This window comes from Mustela nivalis (assembly GCF_964662115.1).
Source record: "Mustela nivalis genome assembly, chromosome: X".
NCBI lineage: Eukaryota > Metazoa > Chordata > Mammalia > Carnivora > Mustelidae > Mustela > Mustela nivalis.
In genome coordinates this window covers 101720707-101745822 of record NC_139040.1, presented here as the reverse complement: position 1 = coordinate 101745822, position 25116 = coordinate 101720707, and the positions used below count along the sequence as shown (strand labels likewise).

At 41.0% G+C, this 25116-nt stretch overlaps 1 pseudogene across 1 annotated transcript; it reads left to right on the top strand.

Moving 5' to 3' along the window:
• Positions 1-23434: 23434 nt before the first annotated feature.
• LOC309855696 (histone H2A-Bbd type 1 pseudogene) lies at positions 23435-23999 on the top strand (annotated as a pseudogene). The gene has a single exon. The product of its transcript is annotated as a histone H2A-Bbd type 1 pseudogene (transcript).
• Positions 24000-25116: the final 1117 nt, after the last annotated feature.

The following is a 25116-nucleotide window of genomic DNA, read 5'->3' as shown; positions in this document are numbered from 1 at the left end:
ATCATTTGTTTCCATGAATTTTCTCAATTCTTCTTTAATTATCTGGTTGACCCATTCATTCCTTAGAAGGATGCTGTTTAGTGTCCATGTATTTGGGTTCTTTCCAAATTTCCTCTTGTGATTGAGTTCTAACTTCAGAGCATTGTGGTCTGAAAATATGCAAGGAATGATCCCTGGTATCTTTTGATACCAGTTGAGACCTGATTTAGAACCCAGGATGTGATCTATTCTGGAGAATGTTCCATGTGCACCAGAGAAGAATGTGTATTCTGTTGCTTTGGGATGAAATGTTCTGAATGTATCTGTGATATCCATCTGGTCCAGTGTGTCATTTAAAGCCTTTATTTCCTTGTTGATCTTTTGCTTGGATGATCTGTCCATTTCAGTGAGGGGAGTTTTAAAGTCCCCTACTATTTTTTTTATTATTGTTGATGTGTTTCTTTGATTTTGTTGTTAATTGGTTTATATAGTTGGCTGTTCCCATGTTAGTGGCATAGATATTTAAAATTGTTAGATCTTCTTTTTTTTTTTTTTTTTTTTTTTTAGATCTTCTTATTGGACAGACCCTTTGAGTGTTTTCGGGTCTAAAATGAGTTTCTTGTAGGCAGCATATTGATGGGCTTTGTTTTTTTATACATTCTGATACCCTCTGTCTTTTGATTGGGGCATTTAGCCCATTTACATTCAGGGTAACTATTGAGAGATATGATTAGTGCCATTGTATTGCCTGTAAGGTGACTGTTACTGTATGCTGTCTCTGTTCCTTTCTGATCTACTACTTTTAGGCTCTCTCTTTGCTTAGAGGACCCCTTTCAATATTTCCTGTAGAGGAGCTGGTTTGGTGTTTGCAAATTCTTTCAGTTTTTGTTTATCCTGGAAGCTTTTTATCTCTCCTTCTATTTTCAATAAAAGCCTAGCTGGATATAATATTCTTGGCTGCATGTTTTTCTCGTTTAGTGCTCTGACTATATCATGCCAGTTCTTTCTGGCCTGCCACATCTCTGTGGATAGGTCTGCTGCCAGTCTAATATTTTTACCCTTGTATGTTACAGACTTCTTTTCCCGGGCTGCTTTCAGGATTTTCTCTTTGTCGCTAAGACTTGTAAATTTTACTATTAGGTGACGGGGTGTGGACCTATTCTTATTGATTTTGAGGGGAGGTTCTCTGCACCTCCTGGATTTTGATGCTTGTTCCTTTTGCCATATTAGGGAAATTCTCTCCAATAATTCTCTCCAGTATACCTTCTGCTCCCCTCTCTTTCTTTTTCTTCTAGAATCCCAATTATTCTAATGTTTCGTCTTATGGCGTCACTTATCTCTCGAATTCTCTCCTCATGGTCCAGTATTTGTTTGTCTCTCTTTTGCTCAGCTTCTTTATTCTCTGTCATTTGGTCTTCTATATCACTAATTCTTTCTTCTGTCTCATTTATCCTAGCAGTAAGAGCTTCCATTTTTGATTGCACCTCATTAATAGCTTTTTTGATTTCAACTTGGTTAGGTTTTAGTTCTTTTATTTCTCCAGAAAGGGCTTTTATGTCTCTGGAGAGGGTTTCTCTAATATCTTCCATGCCTTCTTCGATCCTGGCTAGTACTTTCAGAATCATCATTCTGAACTCTAGATCTGACATATTACCAATGTCCGTATTGATTAGGTCCCTAGCCTTCAGTACTGCCTCTTGTTTTTTCGTTTTTTATTTTTTTGTGGTGAGCTTTTCCGCCTTGTCATTTTGTCCAGATAAGAATATATGAAGGAGCAAATAAAATACTAAAAGGGTGGCAAAGACCCCAGGAAAATGTGCTTTAACCAAATCAGAAGAGACTCCAAATCATGGGAGGCAGAAAGGGGATTAAAAAAAAAAGTTTAGAAAAAAAAATTAAAAAAGAAAAAAAAAATATATATATATATATATATTACACTGGTGACTAGAACTGGGTCACCTATTTAATTTTGGGAGTATTTTGGTCTCTTAGAAGAAACTACCTCCCAAAATTTTAAGGAACGAAAAACATTTATAAGGGTAAATACAATGAAGGAATGGAATATGCCTCTAAAGATGAAAAAAAATTTTTTTTAATTTCTGAAAAGGGAGTTGATAAAGTAAGTTGTTTGGGAGAATAAAGAAAAAGAAAGTGGAGAGAATTTGCTCGGGCTAGAGACTAGAACAAGCCCGGAGCTAGATTTAGGGTATATTTTGATTTATTAGAAGAAGTTGAACCCCAAATTTTTTAGAAGAAAAAGTCCTATGTGTATACAAAAAATCAAGTTAGATACAATGAAGGATAAAATATGACTATAATAATGAAGTTTGAAAAAAGATTTTTTTATGAAAGGTATTGTTAAACTAGTTAAAAAACGTTAAAAGAGGAAAGGGTAAAAGTTAAAAAAAAATTAGCAGAGGAAAAAAAATAAAATTAAAAAAAAAATTAACTGCAAGACTAAAGAATCATGGGGAGAAAGCCATGAATTCCATGCTTTGCTTTCTCCTCTTCTGGAATTCTGCTCTTCTCCTTGGTAAGTGAACTTGGTCTTGGCTGGATTTCTTGTTGATCTTCTGGGGGAGGGGCCTGTTGTAGTGATTCTCAAGTGTCTTTGCCCAAGACAGAATTTCACCGCCCTTACCAGGGGCCAGGCTAAGTAATCCGCTGGGGTTGGATGTCAGGAGCTTTTGTTCCCTGAGCACTTTCTGTAGAGTTCCGGAGGACGGGAATGAAAATGGCGGCCTCCCAATCTCTAGTCCAGAGGAGCCAAGGCTCTGGGCCCCACTTCTCAGCGCGCCCTCAGAGAAAAGCGCCCAATCATTCCCATCTCCCTGGCCTCTGGCCATGCTCCGAGCTCACCCAGCCTGTGACCAGTTCAAGGTAACCACAAGTTGAGAGTTTACTTCTCGGCTCTGTCTCTGTAGGTGGCTTCCCCGCTCTAATCCCTGTGAGCTCCGCAACACTCAGACACCGCTGATCCTTCTGTGACCCTGGTGAACCTGGGGCCACACTGACCCCATGTGGGCTTCACCCTGGTTTAGCCTCTGTAGTGATATCCCTCAGTGGAGCAGACTTTTAAAAGTCCTGATTTTGTGCTCTGTTGTTCTGCCGCTTGCCGGGAGCAGGCCCCTCCCAGGTCTATCATCTAGTCTATTGTCTGGTCGCTTTGGATTCCCTTCTCTGCTGGTCCTACCTTTCAGAAAGTGTTCGATTTTCTGTTTCTAGAATTGTTGTTCTTCTTTTCTTCAATCTCCTGTTGGATTTGTAGGTGTTCGCAATGGTTTTACAAGCTATCTAGCTGATCTCCTGCTACCTGATGTCATCTCAGCCTGCTACTTCTCTGCCATCTTGACTCCTCTGCTCTTTATTATTATTACTTTTTAAAGATTTTATTTATTTGAGAGGGAGAGAACACAAGCGGGGTGGGGGGAGGAACAGGGGGGAGGGAGAAGCAGACTCACCACTGTGCAGGAAGCCCAATGTGGGGCTCGATCCAAGAATGCTGAGATCATGACCTGAGCCAAAGGTAGACTCTTAACCGACTGAGCCACCTAGGTGCTCCTCTCCTGGGTATTCCTGTACACTCACTGGACCTTCCATCCATGTACCAATAGGTGTGTTCTCTAGGCTGGATGCTCTCTTCACCCATATCTTTCACAAAGTGTATTTTTGTGAGCTGAACTCTCTCTCCACCAATAAGATCTTTTAATTATGCTCAAATTGCTAAAGAAACCATGGACAACGACCTAAAGAAAACTAGCAGAATGATGTTTCACCAAACAAATAACAGTGATAATGGGACAGAAATTAGTTAAAGGAACCAATTATAAATTCTAAAGTTGAAAAGAGCAATAACCAAAAGAGCAATGACAAATTCACCAGAGTAGTTTAATAGCAGATTTTATCAAGCAGAAGAAAAAGAAATCAGTGAAATTGAAGATAAGGCAATGAAAATTAACAAGTCTGAGAAGAAAAAAGAAAAAAGAATGGAAATCAATAACCAGAGTCTAAGAGACCTGTGGGGTACCAACTCATATACCAACACATGTATGGAGTTCTAGGAGACTAAGAGCAAGAGAAATGAGCATAAAGTACATTTGAGAAAATAACAGCCAGTAGTTTTCCAAATTTGATAAAAGATATGAATCTTCACTTCCAGAGGTCAACATACTCAAGTGGAGTAAAAACAAAGAGATGAATACTGAGGCACATCATAACGAAATTGTCAAAAATCAAAGAAAAACAGAAAATCTTGAAAACAACAAAACTACTCACTTATAAGGGATCCTCAATCAGATGAGAAATTGGCTTCTCCTAATTATCCTTCTCCAATTTCTCATGAGAAATCATGGAGATAAAGCAGTGGGATGATGTATTTGAAGTGCTGAAAGAAAACCTTTAACCAAAAACACTAAGTCTTGTAAAACTACCCTTTAAACATGAAGGAGATTGACATAACTGAAAGGAGAAATAGACAACAACAAAATTATAATAGAAGATTTCAATACCCTGCTTTCAGTATAAACTTTTTTTTTTAATTTTATTTATTTATTTGACAGAGAGAAATCACAAGCAGATGGAGAGGCAGGCAGAGAGAGAGAGAGAGAGAGAGAGAGGGAAGCAGGCTCCCTGCCAAGCAGAGAGCCCGATGCGGGACTCGATCCCAGGACCCCGAGATCATGACCTGAGCCGAAGGCAGCGGCTTAACCCACTGAGCCACCCAGGCGCCCCCTGCTTTCAGTATAAATAGAACAACGAGACAGAAGATCAATAAATAGACAGAGAACTTGAAAAATGCAATAGATCAGTGTATCTAACAGACATATACAGAACTGTCTACCCAATAACAGCAGAGTATATATTCTTCTCAAGTGTTTGTGAAACATTGTCTAAGACAGACCATATATTAGGCCACTAAGCAAGTCTTCATATTTTCTTAACACTTAAGAAACTTGGAATGATAAGAAGTATTTTCTCTGACCACAATAGAATGAAACTGGAGATCAACAGCAGAAGGAAAACAGGAAAATACACACATATGTGGAATTTAAACAATGTACTCTGAACCACCCAATGGAATAAAGAAGAAATCAAAAGGGAATTTAGAAGATATATAGAGACAAAAAAAGAATTTTTTTAATTTTAAAAAGAAAATATTAAGAGACAAATGAAAATGAAAACACAGCATACAAGAACTTATGGAGTGCTGTGAAAGCAATACTGAGAGAAAAGCTCATGAGGAAATGCTTACATAGAAAAAAAAAGAACTAAAATCAACAACTAATTTTATACCTCAAGGGATTAGAAGAAGAAGAAGAAGAAGAATGAACTAAACCCCAAGTTAGCAGAAAGGAGGAAATAATAGATTGGAGCAGGTATAAATGAAATAAAAAGAGAAAAACATCAATGAAACCAAGAAATGAATTTTTGGACAGATCAACAAAATTGATAAATCTTAAGCTAAAAAAAAAAAAAAGAAAGAGAGAACTCAAATAATAAAATTAGAAATGAAGGAGGTGGGGCAACTGGGTGACCCAGTTGGTTAAGGGTCTGACTCTTGATTTCAGCTCGGATCATGATCTCAGAGTTGTGACACTGAGCCTCATGTCAGGCTCCATGAGCCTGCTTAAAATTCTCTTTCATATTGCCTAGGTGGCTCAGTTGGTTAAGGGTTCGACTCCTGGTTTTGGCTCAGATTATGATCTCAGAGTTGTGAGATCGAGCCTGCTTAAGATTCTCTCTTTCGGCATACCTGGGTGACTCAGTTGGTTAAGGATCCGACTCTTGGTTTTCGCTCAGGTCATGACTTCAGGGTGGTGAGATCAAGCCCAATATAGGGCTCTGTGTTCAGTGCAGAGTTTGCTTGAGATTCTTTAACTTTCTTCCTCCTTGCCTTTTGCCCCTTCCCCCACTCACATGTGCACTCCCTCTCTAAAATAAATTTTTTTTAAAAAAAAGATTCTCTTTCTCTTTTCCTCTCCCACTCTGTCCCTCTGCCCTCCACACACACATTCTCTTTCTTAAAAAAAAAAAAAAAAAAAAAAAAAGGGAAGTGAAAAAGGTAATATAAAAAACTGATGTCACTCTCTTGGCCTTTTGGCTAAGATCAAGTGCTTCTCCCTCTCCCTCTGCCCCTCCCCCCACACTTCTGCTCTCTCTCTCTGTCTGAAATAAAATCTGAAAAAAAAAGGAGTATGCAGAAGAAAGTGCATTGGTAGAGGAAACATCCAGCCTAGAGTAGTCTCAATGGGAGATATCTGTGGAGCATTCAGCCAGCATAAAGGAGGATATGGTAGGGTGTTCCAGGGAGCAGTGTGTAGGTAGACAATGGTTAGAAACCAGCAGAAGGTTGATGAATGGAGGATGCAGCCAGTGTAATGGTAGAGGTAAGGAAAGATGCATTGCTACAGAGTACAGCCAGCCCAAGGTAGAACCCTGTGGGGCATACCTATTTGGAGGGAGAAACCAGCTTAGGATAGTATTTATTAGGATTTGTGTGTGTGAAGGATGCATCCATCATAGTGTGGGAATTGGCAGGAGGTGACTGGGACCCTGGAGGAAGTCAACAAATTAGAGGAGTACATTTTAGGAGGTTCATGAATGGAGGATGCATCCAGCCTAGAGAAAGACATTAATGAAGAGGCATGCATTGAGGGATCATCTGCTCTATGGAGAGTAATCTGCAGGAAGTACATAGATGGAAAAGACATACATTCTAGGAAAGGACACAGCAGGTGTGTATGGGTGCAGGGTACAGTGAGCCAAGTGGAGGATCTGGCAGGAGGGGAGGACTCAACAGGGAGTAGTTGAGTATATGGAGCTTTTAGCTTAGGGAAGAAGTAAGGGAATGTACTTGAATGGAGGGTGCACCCATGCTATAGAAGGTTCTGGCAGGAGGTACATGGTTGGAGAGAACATATCACCTAGGAGAGATCTCCCAGTGATGTGCTATAGTGGAGGAGTCAGTCAACCTCAGGCAAGACATGGCAGGAGATGCATGAGTGTAAGGTACAGCTAGCTTAAGTTAGAATTGGCAAGAAATTGAGCATTCAGCCCATTGGAAGATGTGACAGAAGGTACATTGGTATAGCATTTAGCAAGCTTAGAAGGTGACCATTATGAAATGCATGGTAGAGAGTGAACTCAGACTAAGGGAGGATGATGGGTCATCCATGGATGGAGAGAGCATTCAGCATAGGGGGAAAAAGTCCAGACGTGAATGAAAAGAGTGAGCATCCAGCTTAGAGAAAATTTTGGCAGGTTGTACATTAGAGAATGGAGGATGCAACCTATGGTAGTACCATTCATACAATGTATGGTTGGAAGGAGAATCCAGACTAGGGTAAGACCACCAGGAGATGCGTGGATGGAGGAAACACCCATCCTAACAGAGGATTTACCAGTAGGTATAGTACTGGAAGGTATAGATATCATAGGGAGACCTTGGTTAAAAAAAATGCACGACTGGGGCATGTAGATGTGTACATGGAGGTTATAGGCAATTTAAGAGAGAAGGTGGCAGGAAGTGCATGATTAGGACATGTGGACAGTCAAGGGGGGAAATCCAACATAGGTTGAGAGTGCGAGAATACTAGGATGGAACTTGTCAGCATGTACTTCAATGTACAGTAAAACTAGCCTAAGTAGTTACATGGACGAAGCTAGCATGTAGCCAGTGGAGTCACTGGAGGGAGTTATATGCATGGGTTTGGCCTCATTTGGGGGAAGATCCAGCAGAAGTGTGGAGGGAGCATCCAGGTTAAGGGTGGTCTTGGCAGGTGTATATGTGGAGGGTTGAAGCTGCCTGCAGGGTAGGGATATAGAAGATGGTGTATGGCTGGATGGTGCAGTTATCCTAGGACTTGCCTTAAATGAATGCAGAGATAGGGGCAGGGTATGTGACAGAAACTATATGTGTTGAATGCAGCCAGCCCAGAGGAGGTCCTATAGGAAGTGCATGGCTGGAGGCTATAGCTAGTTGTGTCAATGGCAATGGGTGGGTTGTTTGAGGGAGTATCCAGTCTAGGGCAGGACTCAGCAGACACTGAATGGGGAAATTGTGCAGAAAGCTTATGGGAGAATCCTGGCTGTAAGTGAATGGGTGGAGGGACTATCCAGCTTAGGGAAGGACTAGGCAGGTGTTGTGTGAGTAGAGAGATCACCCAGTCTTGGGGAGGGCATGGCTTAAGCTGCATGGTTGCAGAGTGTAGCCAGCCTCTTGGAGGACCTGTTAGAAACTGCAAGGGTGGAAGTTGTAGCCAGATTCCTATATGCAAGAAAGAACATGGGTGGAGAATGCAGCTAGCTGGGGGGAGAGCATAATACAAAGTATGTAGGTGGATGGAGTATCCATCCTATTTGAGAACTCTGCAGGAGAATCATGGGTGGAACATGGAACTAACCTAGGTCAAGACTACTTATATGGTAAATGAATGTGGCATGAAGCCATCCTAAGTTATGACTCCAGAGGAAGAAATATTTATTCCATGAAGAATCATGGCATGACGTCCATTAGTGGTAGGAGCATCCACTCTAGGGGAGGGACATGGCTAAAGATGCATCGATATATGTTTTAGCCATTTCACACGAGGAAATGGCAGGTAGTGCACAAATGCAGAATGCAGCCAGTCTAGAGGAGGGTCCTGCAGCATGTTTGTTAGTATATGGTGCAGCCTGCCTAGGGGAGGATTCAGTAGGAGGTAGATATGTGGAAGGAGCATTCCTCCACAGGTAGATGCAGTAGGCTATTCATGGGTAGGGGGATGATCCTGCGAGTTTAGCAGAGAGCCCAGCAGAAAGTACATAGGTGGAGAATATAGGTTAGAGGAACACCTTAAAGATGTACATGGGTAAAAGGAATATCTAGACTAGGGGAGGACTTGACAGGTAGTAGAAAATGGAGTGTGCATTGATCATAGAGGAAAACATGGTTAGCATCCATTGGTGCAGGGGACAGCCCTGTTTGAGGAAGACTCAATATGAGGTACATGAGATTTTGGCTTTTGAGCCTAGGGGAAAACTAGGAGGACATCCATGAATGGATGAAGCAATCATCCTAGGACAGGGTCAGATAGGATTTCGACGGGTAGTAGAAGCATCCAGTCTATGGAGGACTCTGCTGGTAGTGCATAGATGGAGTGTACAACCATCATGGGGAGGATATGGAGGTAGTTTCCTGATTTCAGGTTGTGGCCAGCCTAAGGGTTGACTTGGCAAGTGGTATATGGTGGACAGTTCTCTTAGTCTATTAGAAGACATGGATGGGGGTGCATGGATGCATGGTCCAGTCATCCCAATTTAAGACCCAGAAGGAAGTGCCTGGGCAGAGAGAATATTCAGCTTAGGGAGATTGGCGGGAGGTGAATGGTTAGAAGAAGCATAGAGCCAAAAGGAGGACTCTGTAGAGATGCTTATGTGGAACATCTAGCCAGCTTATTGTAGGTTCTGACCTGAAGCTTTTGAGTGAACATCTAGCTTAGGTGAGTGCTCTGTAGTAAGCACATGAATGGATGGAATATCAAGGCTGGGGAGGACTTCCATGGTTAGGCAGTGCGGGTAGATTTGTGATTGTCAAAAATAAAAATAAGTGTACTTCTAGGCATTATTAATGAAAGAGCTGCAAGAGTCTGTTGTATCAAGGGACCCTCAAAGCCCAAGGCAGGAACATCTTGTGGAAGGGGTGGACAAGCAAATCTTTTATATGGAGAGATATTAGATGTGGAAAGAGAAAGCAGGGTGATAAACACAGGAGAGTTCTAGAAACCCAGTGAACTGCATCAAACATTACAATAACAGGAAAGTCAAGACAGAGAACGTTGTTTTCTCTTAGGCACATAAGGCTGGTGTCTGGGCCTGAGGAGGCAAAAAAGTGTGGAAGTTCACTTAAAGAGTTTAAGGTCAATCTGTCTTATTCAAGCCAGCCTAAGGTTATGTAAAGTACAATGCATGATCAGAGAGACTGTCCCTGGGCAACTCAAGAATAAGGGAAGTCAGAAGTAGGGAACGGGTGAGTGAAATAGTCATCAGGTTCAGAGTGCACTCAATGTTGTTTGTGGAGAACTAGTTGTACCCTCTGTTGGACATGCTGCTTAAATGGTAGGTGCCGAATGGTTCTGTTGTTGAGGCATTTGATTAAGGGGATATGTATAAAAATAAATAGAAGGAGGTAGGTAACAATTAGTGGATGCGTAAGAGATTAAAAACAGGACTACATTAGAAGGCAACCTTACTAATGGATTCCAGAACATGGATGAAAAGCATTTCAGGTTGGTGGTGTGAGGGCAGGTGTGGTAGTGCAGTCAATGTCCCAGTTTGTGATCTGAATATTTAGTGATGACACAGATGTCAGAGAAGTTCTAAGGAACATACTAATAGCAGTTACTTCCAACTACTATGTAAGTGTCCCCTAGGGAAGCCAGATCATTTCTGTGATTGTGAAGGACTTCTTGTTAGTGTTCTTCAAATCCTCTGATGATGATGGTAGTGTAGGTCAGATGTCCAGTTGTTGTTACCTCCTGGAACAAAGCATGGAAAATGAGGGGATTTCAGTTAACTTTGCATGTGGAATACAGTGGTGGTCCAAGGAATAAGGGTGGTCCACTCATGGTCAAGGATTTTAGGGTAAGCTTTCCAATTTTAGTCAGATGTGTTTGCTTTGATTTTGGGACCTTCTTCCAAACCTCATGGGGGGAAAAAAAAAGAAGGACACATTTTGGAACTGGAACCAAGCTTAAGACTGTAACACATCTTGTTTCTTTTAGATTGTTCAGATCATCTGGAGCCTGAAAAACTCAAATCAGAGGTCATATAAAAGTTAATATGAAAGAAAAAGGCTGTCTCATTAAAGATCTAGGAAAGGTAGGGGCACCTGGGTGGCTATTGGTTAAATGTCTGACTCTTGATTTTGGCTCAGGTCATGATCTCAGAGTTGTAAGATCGAGAACCACATTAGGCTCCACACTGGGATAGAAACTGCTTAAGATTCTCTCTCTTCCTCTCCTTCTGCCTTCCCCCCTTCCCTGCCAGCTCATGTTTTCTCTTTCTTTAAAAATAAAAGGGGGGGGGAAGGCAAAGACTGAGTAAGGACCAAAAAGCCTTGGTAGCAGGATCAAATTTATTTAGCAGGGAATATACCAACAAATGTAAAATTCATCTCACTGGGGCCACCCTGGAATCATGGGGTTATTTGTCCAATGGATTTGCATTTTTGTCTTTATTGGAACTCTTAAGACAGAGACTTAGATTATCTGTTGGAGAAAAAGGAAGTCCTGAATTTCATGTTCACAGCAAGGACAATCCCAAACACAAAGTGAAGTTACTTTCATTTGGGTCAGGGTCAATTAGAGACATATAAAAAGGCAGAGAGTATATATTATGTTTGTCTCTGGTGGTAGTGTAAATATTGGGATTGGGAACTCCGGGAGTCTTGTTCTAGCATCTTGGCTAGAAGCTGACTACTGTTTTTTTCATCATTCTTGAGAAAATTGCCTAAGCCATGATATCATCTGTTTCTCTATATTCTTAGAGGAGTATATTTAAGGTTCCAAGTCATAGTGGATTCCCATGCAGAATACATATCTTGCTTGACTTTATGATGGGATTATGTTCAGATAAACCCATCATAAATAGAAGTTATTGTAAGTGAAAAATGCATTTGATACACCTAACTTAGTGAACATCATAGCTTAACTTAGCCTGCCTTAAACATGCTCAGAACACTTATTATTAGGCTACACACAAAACCTATTTTAGAATAAAGTGTTGACTATCTCATGTAATTTATTCAATACTGCACTGAAAGTGAAAAACAGCTGTTGTGTGGTTATTGGTGTGGTTACCCATATGGTTATCATATGGTTGTCAGTGCATTGGTTGTTTACCCTTGTGATCACTTGGCTGGCTGGTAGCTTTGGCTCACTGCTGCCCAGAGTCATAACTGAATATCATACTGCATATTGTTAGTCCAGGAAAATACCACAATTCAAAATCCAAAGTGTGTTTTCTACTAAATACATATTGCTTTCATGCTGTCATAAAGTCAAAAAATTTTAAGTTGAGCCGTCATAAGTGGGGGACCATCTGTACATATTATATTTTTAAGTTGAGGATTATAAATCCAGGGTTTGATTCCCTGAAGTTTGGTTGTGTTAGTAGTTATGAGAAGGGCTGTATAGTATTCTTTCCATCCAGGTTCAAGATTAATCTTTGGATGATATATTTCCAAAAGATTTTATCCTCTAATTGAAGACTGTGAAGTGGGTAGAAAGACACATCAGAAGGAAAGGCAGTCTTAAACCCTTGGTGATAAGTATTGGTATACTTAGTAAGTCCTTTATAGTACATAAGGGCATCTGGCTATATTAGGTTGAATTATTGAGTGTCCAGATAGAATAAGAAATTCTCATGGGCCTTCCAGTTGTTATTTCATAAGAAGCTGCATTAATTTTCTGTGTCTACTGTAACAAATTACCACAATCTTGGTGGCTTGAAATAACAGAAATGTGTTATCTCAGAGCTCTAGTCCTTTGGCTGCTTTATTCCAGTCTCAGCCTCTGTTTTTTCATTACTTTGTTGTGTGTGTGCATGCATATGTGCATCTGAGTGTGTGTGTGTTCTGTTCTGTTTCTGTGAAATCTTCCTCTGCCTCTATCTTATAAGGACAGATGTGATGGCACTTAGGGCCCACCTGGGTGGTATAGGGCAATTTCTTTATCTCAAGATCCTTAACTTCCTCTGCACTGACTCTTTTTTCAAGTAAACAAATGTTACAGGGATCAGGACTTGATATCTTAGCCATTATTTAATTTACTACAGTGTGAATTAGTAGAAGAGTGATCTAAGAATCATAAAGGCTAAAGGAAGAACATTGAGCAGGGAAGATAATTATTAAATTGATAATATGGCTAATTTGAGGTTAGCATTTTGTTCAAACTTTTAACATTCCTTGAGGATTGGGCGTGATAAGGACAGTAGAGCTTCACGAAAGGAACAATACAGGGGTGCCTGGGTGGTTCAGTCTGTTAAGCATCTGACTCTTGATCTCAGCTCAGGTCTTAATCTTAGGGTTGTGAGTTCCAGCCTGGCATTGGGCTCTAAGTGAACCTACGTTTAGAAAAAAAATTTTTTAAAGGATCAATACATGTTGGCTGTTATGAATCACCCTGCCAGTGATAGGAATTTTTGTACCACAAGAAAAGAAACATGGGCAACCCTAAATAGGGAAGACAGTTTCAAAAAGTACCTCTGTCACTGTGGTTGTAGTGGTTTGTCTGAAAAAGAAGGCTTCTAGCCATCCACAAAATAAGCATAAATGGTCAGTAGGTAGTTTTCACCTTGTGAGTTGGGATACTGGATAAAATCCATTTGTCAATGCATGAAGGGGACATCAGGAACAGATTTTTATCCATGTCTCACATTTATAATCTATCTTTGTGCTTTTGGCAGATGGGACATGTCAAAGTGATCTGTTCTATAGTTGAAGTAAAATTTACCACCAGTGTTTAGAGAGAAAATATTGCAAGGTATTTCTCCTGTGGTGGTCATTTTCTGAAGGTTGTGGCCTTGATTTTTCGTGCCTATGGAAAGACCAGGGGACTGTGGGTGTCTCCAGAGTATGGTCTAGGTATATAAAATATCTAGTTTGTTTCCATTTAGCTTTCTCTTTATCTGGTGCCAACATTGGTTTTACCTTGAACTATTTCAATAAAGGTTCTGGTAGGAGTTTAGCTACCATAAGACTTGGTGACGTTTTATTAGTGGGGGTATGTGTGCCTTGCTGTGTAACTAGCTTTATAGGTTTGTCAACTAGTGTGTTACTCTTAGATTCACGTGTCTCATTTGAGGGATGAGTCTGAATCTTAAGAATTTTTGACTGTTAGCTTACCAGTGGACCATTTTTTATGGGTGCCTGCAGTTGTTATAAATTCCGTTTCCATAACATTCTAAGATCATGCATAATACCAAAAGCATGCCAGTGTATTAACCTTTTTGTCTTGGGTAACTAACAGACTTGTGTAAGAACAGTGAATTTGGCTACCTCAACTGATTTGGCTCTTGTAAAGGGCCAGCTTTCAATAAAGTCTGTGCTAGCATGGGAAACCAGAAATGTATTTAATTTCCTCAGAAATACATTTATCTACAAATAGTGAAAGGCAGGGGACAAGAAGTATTCTAGAGAGATCTGGATAAGGAAGGAAAGAGACTGAGTGGCATGTATGTAGTTGTTGGGTTGTCCATTAATAGGAAGAGATGGAAGAATAACAAGGTTGGGGGTTTGGAATCTATGAATAGTAACTTGGGAAGGATATAGTGGTAAGATTTTTTTTTTTTTTTTTTTTTTTTTTTTTTTTTTAGGTAGTGGTAAGATTTTGTAAGAGTTAAGTCTGGATGTGGAGAAATGTCGAATATTTTCAGTGAGGAACAGAGTTTGGATATCACGAGGTACATAAAGTTCTAGAGGTTATCCTAAACCATCTCAGCACCAGCTTGAAAGCATAGGTAGCTATGGTGACTATCCCTAGACAAGGAGCCACTGGATCTGAAGTCAGGTTAATGTAATTGATGGGGCAATGGATTCTGTTGTGTTATGGGACAATCTCATGAGGGGTATCCCTTCCTCTAATAGAAAAAGGTGGAGAGTAGTTAGCCCTAAGTTACAGGCAGAGACAACAGCAGTTTGAGCGTCTGGAAGTCCATGTGAAGATAGGATATTCCTATTGAAGGATCTCTGGAGTGATTTTCCTTTGTCACATTATGTATTGGACAGGCAATAGAAAGAAATTTGGGACCCAAACCCAACAGTATCCAGTTAATTCCCCCAAACCATAATCTGCCTTTTTGTTTTATATAGGGGATACTCAGGAATAGTGGAGATGTGCTGTGGAGGTGATGTTTTGCCTTCATGGGAAAAGCCATGCCTATGGTAAAGTATCTGAGGGTTACAGAGTTTCATCTTATTCTTAGATAATTTATGACCTTTTTTGAATAAGGTTTGGAGTAAATATTAATGTGTCCATGATGGAATGATCAGAATTAGAAACATATAACAGAAGGTCACTGACATAGTAGATCTGAGTAGATTTTCTAGGAAACATGAGGTTATTAAGATTTACACTAAGAACAAGACACATAGGTAGGGGCTTCAATGATAATCTGAGGTATAACTGTCCATGTGTACTGCTGATGTTGCCAAGTAAAAGAAGACAAATGTTGAGAGTTGAAAAATGCAGTACATAGATCTAAAATAGATGTGGGAGTGAAGGGAATTGAGGTTTAATAATCTTGTTATGTCCTGTGTATCTTGGACTAGCCCATATTGTTTTTCCATTTTTAAAAAAAATAGCATAGAAGTGTTACAGGGTCTAGAGGTTGGTATGAATAATATATCAACTAATAGTTCCTGGTTGATGTGCTCTGGATTTAAGGGATATTATATTAGTCTTGGAAGTGGTATGGAAGGATCATGTGCCATCTTTAAGGTCCCTGCATATAAAATTTGGCCAATATAAGTAGGTCCAGAGTTCCAAAGGCTTCAAAAATGTGAGAAAGCATTTTAGTTATTTTGGAGTTTAGGGGAGTCCTTGAAAGTTTAAGGAATGCAAGGAAAGAAGTATGATTTGTGAGAGCTATGAGGAAGCAAAAGTGTATATTAAGAAGAAGTAGAGGGGCACCTGGGTGGTTCAGTCAGTTAAGCATCTGCCTTCAGCTCAGGTCATGATCCCAGGCTTCTGGGATCAAGCCCTGCAGTGGGCTCCTTTTTTAGTAGGAAGCCTGCTTCTCCCTCTCCCTCTGCCTGCAGCTCCCTCTGCTTGTGCTTGCTTTCTTTGTCAAATGAATAAATAAAACCTTTTTTTTTTTTAAAGAAAAAAGAAGGAATAGGGAATTTTATAGTGAATTATTTGGAGGGAAGAACTTATGTGAATGTTCCAGATGGAGAGAAGCTCTCTTTCCACGAGGTTAACTGGTATTGTCCTGCTAAGGAGAAAGCTGTGTTATGAGTACAGACACCCAAATGAGATGTTTAGTGGTTGGTATCATGGCAAGTTGTGCTGCGGGTGGTTTCCATCACAGAAATATTTTGTGTATTCTGAGAAAGGGTTGTAGGAAAATCAGAAATATTTATGATGGAGTAAGAAGTCTTTGTGTCCACTAAGAGCTGGTTGAATTTCCATTTATAATCTAGTGGGTATTTAAAACTGTACTTATTTTCATATATCTTTGTCAGGAGAGGGTTTCCAAAAGGAAATAAGGCCATATATATTAAGTACCATTCTTTATAGTTGTCTAAGTTAATGAACCATGAACTTGTGTTGATTCAGATTTCAAGTTTGGCATCCTCATGATGTTGAATTAAAGCATGAATCCAGAGAGTGAATCTGTATGACAGTTTATGTTATGCTTTTGTGTGATTTCTCAATTAGGTACTTTAGTCCATTAGCAAAACTGGTGATTGAGACTAGAACTGTGTATGATCATTTATAGAGAGACCTGAAAAATCCTTCCAAATATGTTAACCTATGTTTAAATTTGGAGACAGATTTGTCTCATTGTTGTTTAATTCTTATATTTGTGACCAATCAAATTTGGAAGTGAAAACCAGGGAGATAGAAACAAGAAGGATATTACCAATTTTCTTGGCTTTATGAAAAGAAATCATGCTATATTGATCCACCAGAATGATTGTTTGTGGTATCTTACCTAGCCCCTTAAAAACAAAGGGTGGCATCTCCTGGATACACAAGGACATTGCCCAGTTGGTAAAAGTCAGGAGGCTTTGGTGAGCAGGCTCTACGGAATAGTTCTAAGTGGAAAATTCCTCTTGTTTTGTTCAGTGATCCAGAAAATATTTAATGATGGCAAGAATATCAGAGTGAGACTAGGGTTTGAAAATTGCAGTTTTAGTTGGTTAATCTTGGATTCCTTGAGCTCATCAAGAGTCCACAGTGGGAGGATGGAAGGCTAAAACTTAAGTGACTCTACGGATCTAGGTGAAAGACTGGGAAGGAAAAGATCTGGTAGGGGTGGAGGAGATAGGAGAGTTGAAGGATGACAAAATGAAGGATTCAAGGGAGCTAAAAGGAGGAGATAGGATGAAAAGAGAGAGGTCTTAGAAGACTGGGTAAGGAAGATGGTCTTTGAAGGAAATAATGGCTCCTGAAAAGATACTGTTGGGTATAAGTTTTTCTGCCTGTTCATACTAGACAGAATAAGTAGAACACTGTTTTGATGAGATCTTATGTGTGGAGCATGTAGCAAACAAACCAGTTTGGAGATAACCCAAGATCTCCAAAGAGGATGCCCAAGCTCTGTGTTTTCTTTAACAAATTTTTTACTCTTAGAAATTTTAGTTGGAAGTAAAACTGGACTGATGGAGCATGTATGCTGTGCAGGAGCATTCTAGGAGATAACAGTGAGTTTGATGGTTTTCTGGGATAGTGAAATGAACAACTCTCAGTGCAAAAGGCCTTGGTCTTAAACACAAGATGTGATTTCCCATTAAAGAGTAAGGGTCAATGATCTCACTCAGAAACAAACAGGTATGACAGAGAAACAGGAGAGTAAGAATGTAAGGAGAAAGAAAAGTCTTTACTGTGCAAAAACAGACAAAATCCTTTGCTCCTTTGTCAGAGAAAAGGATAAGGAATTGCAGTTCACCATGTATCTCAATTTCCCCAGCCATGAAAGGGCTCAAACTGTCCTGAAGACTAGCATTATTAACTGTGTGAAAATGGTGGATCTAATGAAATAGTCACTACTCCATCCAAGTCATGTCACCATAGTGTCAAGCTTTAAAAAAAAAAAAATGGCAAGCCCAAATACTCGTAAAGAAAGACTTTATTAAGGACTGTTGCAATAAAGAGATACTCAAAATTTAAGGCAATAACATCTCAGAGTGGGGGAAATAACCAAAGCTATTGTATGTAGAGATCATGGGATAGGTGGCTGTGGAAAGAAGAAGGGCATGCTAAAAACTACTTATTTCTTGCACATTGTGAAACAGGAGGATCTAGGCAAGAAATGTTTGTTTTTACATACATGCAATAGACATCTGAGCTCTGAGATGGAGATAAGAAATTACAGTTTGAGAATATCACATAAAGTTGAGAGTCTAGCTGTTACAGTCAAACCAGGCTAAACTTCTATCAGGTACAACGTTTCATCAGTCTTGTTGAGAAAAACCTTGAGGGAGGTGCTTGCCTGCAAGGTGAAGCCCGATTTAGGAGATGAGGTAATGGGAAGTGAATGTTTTGAGAGCTTCCAACTTAGGGGAAGACTAGAAGGATATGCATGAATGAAGTTTGCAGGAATTCTAGGATAAAATTCAGCAAGAAGTAAATGGTGTGGGGAGTGTCCAGCTTAGGAGATAAGTCTGGTTAGGTGTATGAATAATGGGTACAGGCAGCCTAGGGGAAGAGATGGTAGGATTTGCCTGGGTAGAGGGTTGGTTCCAGCTTGTGGAAGGCATGGCGGAGGGTGTGTGGATGCAGAATATAGCCAGCCTATGGGAGGGACCTGAGGAGTTTCATGGATATAGGATTCAGACAGCCTGCATAAGACTTGACAAGATTTGATGGTTGGCAAATGTAAGTGGCCTAGAGGATTGCTCTGCAGGAATTGCATATGTGAAAGGCACAACTGGCCTTATGTAACCTCTAGTAGGAAGTGCATGAGTGGAGGGAGCATCCCCAACTTAGGATAGCAGACATTAGGAGAAGCATGGGTAGGGATATCATTCCACCTAAATTAAGATTCAGCAGGAGGTGCATACCTATAGTGTGCATCCAGTCTAAGCAAGGAAGTTCATGTGTGTAAGAGTTTGCAGCCTATGGGAAGACTCTAAAATAGGTGCATGGATAGACTATAGCCAGACTAATGGAGGTTGGAGAAGGAGGTGCATGAGTAGATAGAGCATCCAGTATAGGAGAGGATATTTCAGGAAGTATATTGGTGGAATGTACAGCCAGCCTAGGAGAGGATTCAGTAGGATATGCCTACAAGAAAGGAACATCCAACATGGGAGAGGACACGTTAGGTGGTGCATGAATGGAAGGTACAGCCATCATAGGGAAGCATATGGTAGAGGTGTATTGGTGTGGGGTGCAGCCCATCTAGGGTTACACCTGGCAGGAGGTGTGTAGGTATAGAGATCATTCAGTCTTGGCAAGGACTTGGCAGGAGGTGGAGTATGTGGTCAGATTAGCATAGGACCCAGCAGGAAATACTTGAGAGGAAAGCACAAACAACCTGTTCATAGGATATTGAAGAAAGTCCCTGGTGAATAGAGCCAGCCCAGGATATATCTGGATGCGGTGATAGAGACATTCAAAGAGGGAGTACCCTGTCTCAAAGGAGACCTAGCAGGAGGTTCCTAGGGTTGAATGCATCCAGACTAGGGGAGGAAACTGTGGTTGGAATATTTGTGTCCTCCAAAATTTACATGTTGAAATCCTAATGCCCAATGTGATGATATTAATAGGTGCGGCCTTTAGGAGGGTGAAGCCCTCATAAGTGGAATTAGTGTCTTACAAAAGGGGCTCCAGCAGGATCCCTTGTGCTTCTGCCTTGTGAGCATACAGTGAGATGTCTGTGACCCAGAAAAGGGCCCTCATCTGACCATAGCTGTGCCATGATATTGGACTTCCAGCCCCCATGACTGTGACCAGTGAATTTCTGTCATTTATAAGCTACCCTGTTGTATTTTTTTAAATAGCAGCCTGAATAGGCTAAGGCAGAGGACTTGGAGGAAAGTGCATGGGTGGAGGATTCAACCAGTTGTGGCGAGGTGCAGGCAAGGATATGACAGTAGGTGCATAGGTGAAGAAAGGATGTGAGCTGGGGATACACTCTAAAAGATGTGCATAGACATGTTGCAGCCAGCTTAATGTACTCTCTGACAGGAAGTAAATGGATGGAGGAAGAATTCAGTCTAAAGGGGGATTCAACTGGAATGCATAAGTTGATGCAGTCAGCCTAGGAGAGTTCCGATAAGAAGTACACAGGTGAAGGGTGCAGGCAACCGATTGGGAATGGCGGGAACTACATGATTGGGAGGAATAGCCAAGCTAGAAGAGTATTCTGTAGGAAGTTCAGGTTAGTATAAGCTAGAAAGAGAAGGACATGGTAGGTGGTACATTGGTGCAGAGTACAGCCAGCTTTGTGGAGGACTTTGCAAGATGTTCTTGGGTGCAGGGCTAAATTAGCCTAGTCCAAGGGTACAGCCAGAGCAGGTAGGACATGGCCAATGGTGCAAGAATTCTGGATAAAGGTGATGTGTGAGGGATCTGGAAGCAGGGGACAACAGCCTTGGGAATGACTAGGTAGAATGTGAATGGATGGAATGGCAGGAGGTGCATGAGTGTTTTGTCCTCAGTCCAGAGAAGAATCTACCAGGAATGTCAAGAGTAAAGGAAGTGTCCCACCTAAGGCAGAATTCAGCAGAAGTGCAGGAATATAGAGGGAAGCCAGCCTTGAGGAGTTACCAGTAGGCACTTGGGTGAATATGAAAGCTTGTAACAATGCTACCTATTAATAAAAGTGACAATATGATATTTAATAAACACAATATTTAAATAAATACAAATCCTTAATATTATTAGAAATGTATGGTATTTGTCTATTTTAAGGAGCATAATTAGGATGTGTAATTTAGAAATAAAATATACAGTATTTTGGTGAGATAAGAAATTTCTGCTTTTGAACAAATTATCAAATGGTATGAAGAGTGAACTTTCACAATCTTTTACTAAGAGCAATTTAGTTCTTAGCAACTTAATTCTAGCAACTTACTTCTCTTTTAGTAAGAGAAGTCCTCCAAGGAAACATCATTTTTACAGAGAGAAAGCTGAATTCTAGGTTTGCATTACTGTAATATTTGATTCTAAGGGAACTATAGGCTTATTTTTATAATCTTATGAATAAGCCCATCAAAATGGAGACAGATTTGGCAAAATTTTAACACGGATTCATGTTTCTTTTTATATTATCTTGTCTGGAACTTTCCTCAAGCTGCAAAATCTTATTACTGTGATTGTTTGAATAATGGTTCAACTTTATTAAAAATAAATTTCTATTTTTATAGTATTAATAACTAGAAGTAATGGTACTGTGCTTAATCAGCAAACCTGTATAAGTTTAGGAAAAACATACCCAAGTAGAAAAAAGAAATGTTTATATTATACTTGACACTGATAAATCAGAGAAGTTAGTTGTTTTTATTAAAAACTAAAGATTAAAGTAACCCTTTTTACCAAATATTTAAATTATATGAATTTAACTTACTTTAAAATATTTTAATTCTAATATAGTTAATAACAGTATTATATTAGTTTCAGGTATACAGTATAGTGATTGAACAATTCCATCAATCACCTGGTGGCTCATCACCAGTGCACTCCTTAATCCCCATCACCTATTTAAGCTTCACCCCACCCACCTCCCCTCTGGTAACCACTATTTGTTCTCAAGAGTCTGTTTCTTGCCTGTCTTTCTCCCTCTCTCTCTTTTTCCCCTTGCTCATTTTTTTTAAGTCCACATAGGAGTCAGATCGTATGGTATTTGTCTTTCTCTGACTTATTTCACTTTGAATTTAAATTCTTGAAATGAATGAGTTAGTTTCTACAAGAATATTTTTGTTAATTAAGCACATTAAAGGGTCAGAAATTTTTTTTTAAAGATTTTATTTATTTATTTGACAGAGAGAAATCACAAGTAGGTAGAGAGGCAGGCAGAGAGAGAGAGGAGGAAGCAGGCTCCCTGCTGAGCAGAGAGCCCGATGCGGGACTCGATCCCAGGACCCTGAGATCATGACCTGAGCCGAAGGCAGCGGCTTAACCACTGAGCCACCCAGGCGCCCAAGGGTCAGAAATTTAATTTCATTATTTTCAGGGTATTTGAGTAATATTCAGTTTATATAAGCAATTATTTATCTAGATACCCAGTCAGAGTAGAGCGCCTTTAATTTTGGAGAATTTATAATCTAATGTATTAGTACCATGTGGAGGTAGGAAGACTTTATATACTCACAAAATCAGTGATGAAGGCATTTCTGATTACAGACACATAGATGTACAGGCACAGACAAATAGAACTTGTAGCCTCAATTCTACTATTTCATCCATGGGTCAAGTATAAACACAGAAACAGTAAACCTCCCTGGTACAGATACCAAGGAGGTGTTCTCCTCCCAGAGGGCATGACATTCTGAATTGATTTGTACTAAAAATAGACAAACGAAAAAACTGACAAACCAGATTCTCTGTTGCCTCTCACCCAGCGGGGACCAGATCTCTACAAACCATCAATCTATTTAGAAAGATCCCAGATGGTCAGACCGTAAATACAAATTCTCACCACATGACCAAGCAATTGCACTTTTAGGTATATACAAGAAAATCAAAGCCAGATGTTAACACAAAATTTTACACACAAATGCTTGCAGCAACATTATTTATAACAGCCAAAATGTTGGAAAGAGCCTACATGTCTATCAACTGATAAATGGATAAACAAAATGTGATATATGTATACAATGGATTATTCTCAGCTGTAAAAACAAATTATGTACTGACATATGCTATAATGTGGACAAACCTTGAAAACATGCCAAGTGAAAGAAGTCAGGTACAAAATGTCTCATGTGAGTCCATTTATATAAATATCTAGAACAGGCAAACCTATATAGACAGAAAGTAGATTGGCTGCCAGGGGCAGGGAATAACTTACTGGCTGAAAATGAGCCAAAAACAAAACAGAAACACCAAACAAGTAGAGAAGAAAGCAAATTGTAAAGAGTTAACAGTGTACTAATTGGTACATTAGAGTCATGTTGAAGAGCCAAGAAAAGACATGCCTGGGCTTTAAGTGTTCATATGGGCCACTTCTTTGGCATGGAAGTTTACCTGGCTCTGGTAGATGAGACAATTGGACATATGGTGTTTTCTTCTAAAACAGTTAAAGATAATTATGAAAGTATAAGATCATAACACTCATTCAGATGTGAACACATGTTAAAGCATTTTATCACATGAGCAAATTGGCAGATATTCTAGCTTGTTCACAAGAGAATCCAAAGCATAGAAACAGGAATATTAATCAGGAATAGTGAGATGAAAGCATACATGGAGGCAAAATTGGTTTGATTACCGTGTGAGAGAGGAATTATTTGAGCCTATGCCGGAGGTTGTACATATCGGTGACCTACAACTTAAAAAGGGATATAAAAGAGCTCAAAGATAACATTAGGCTAGAATTCTTGGAGTGGTATCCTATAGCCAAGGAAACATTTTTCATTCAAACATATCTTGCTAGAATACCAACGTCAGGTAGAATGTTAAAGTTCCCTCATATAGCAGTAAAACACGGAGACCAGGTTTCTATCATAGACGTTTCTAGGCGGGTCCTGATCAGGGCCCAGTGTCATCAATGACATCACAATGTCCAAGTTGCCTTAAAAGCAGCTCCCGGGCCAGTGAGGGGCACAGTGGACAGGAGCGAGCACTGGTATCGCAACAGACCCAGGCCCCTGGCACCATCAGGCAGGGCCAAACCCAGCTACCATCATGCCTGGGAGAAGAAGCCCCTGGCACTATCCTAGACATAGGAGGCACAGTCTGTCCCGCTCCATGAGAGCTGAGCTCCAATTCCCGGTTAGCCGCGTGGACCGCCTCCTGAGACAGGGTTGCTATGCTCAGCGCCTGAGCTCATCTACACCGATCTTTCTCACGGGCGTTCTCGAGTACCTGACGGCCAACATCCTCGAGCTGGCGGGCCAGGAGGCTCGCAACAACAACAAGATCCGCATCACCCCAGAACACGTGCAGAGGGCCCTGGGCAGCCACCAGCACCTGAGCCGCCTCTTTGAGGACAGCGCCTGCCCTCAGGTGGAGGGGGTGCCCCAGCCCAGAAAGTGCGGCGGCCTGGGTCCCAGAGCCAACAACCTCATCTAGTCCCCGGCCCCCGCATAGACGAGGGAGGCCTGCTCTCCTGTCAGCAAAAGCCATTAAAGGACTTACGATCCAGTGCAATTTTTCTGACTGGTGTCTGCTTCTGTGCTGCTGAGTGGGCGGTGTCTGTGGGACGTCCAGGAGGCGATCTCCCGTGGGGAGTGGAGGGTGGACGGGGCGGTCGGTGTGGGAAGCTGTGGAGTCCGGCATTTCAGGGAGCGGTTTCTCTGGGGACAGCACGGGGAGTGGCCATGGCCGGAGGGGCCGGTGGTGGGGCAGGAGATCTCCCACGGGGAGTGGAGGATGGAAGGGCGGTCAGTGTGGGATGCTGGAGTTGGGTATTTCAGGAGCAGTTTACTGGGGACAGTGTGTGCAGGCGGGGGTGGTGCGTGGCCGTGGAGGGAGTAGGTGGCTGCAGGGGAAAGACCTCCTCCCTGGCTCTGAGCAAGTCAACGCCTCCCAGGAGGATGGCTGTGGGTGGGGGGTGCTCCCAGGTGTGTCGAATTCCCAGAACGATGATGGTAACCGGGGTGGGGCTGAAGGCTTTCTTCATGATGGGGGGAATGTGTGGAAGTCAGGAGGAGATGGCGGTGGGGGTGGGTGGAGAGGGTGGCGTAGCAGTTCGTGTGAACCTAATGGGACGGGCTTTCCATGAAGATGGAGGAGCGATGGGAAACCGTGTAGAGGCATATGGAAAGGAGCCATGCTGAGGTTGATTTCATTCGTTTAGACCCGACCTCATTCCAAAAAAGGACTTGAGACACGGATTATTAGTGCTGTGATGCTCTGTGAAGTAAATCCTTCTTTCCTCTTGTGGACGCTGGTAAATAGTAGCATCAAAGGTATTATCTGGCCTAAGACATGCTGTCCCAGCAGTTCTTAATGGTTATTAATAGATTTATATATTTATCCATGTATTTCTTTGAGAAGAAAAGAGAGGGAGGGGCTGAGGGAGAAGGGGGAGAGAGAATCTTAAGCAGTTTCCACACCCATTGCAGAGCCTGACTCGGGGCTCTGTCTCACAACCCTGAGATTATGACCTGAGTCACAATCAAGAGTTGGATGCTTAACTGACTGAGCCACCCAGGGGCCCCTTGACAGATTATTTGTAAATGTATTCCATTTACAAACACATTTGTTAGTCTCATTCTCAGCTGAAACACCTAGCCTGTGTATGGTCATATTTTGATGGAGCAAC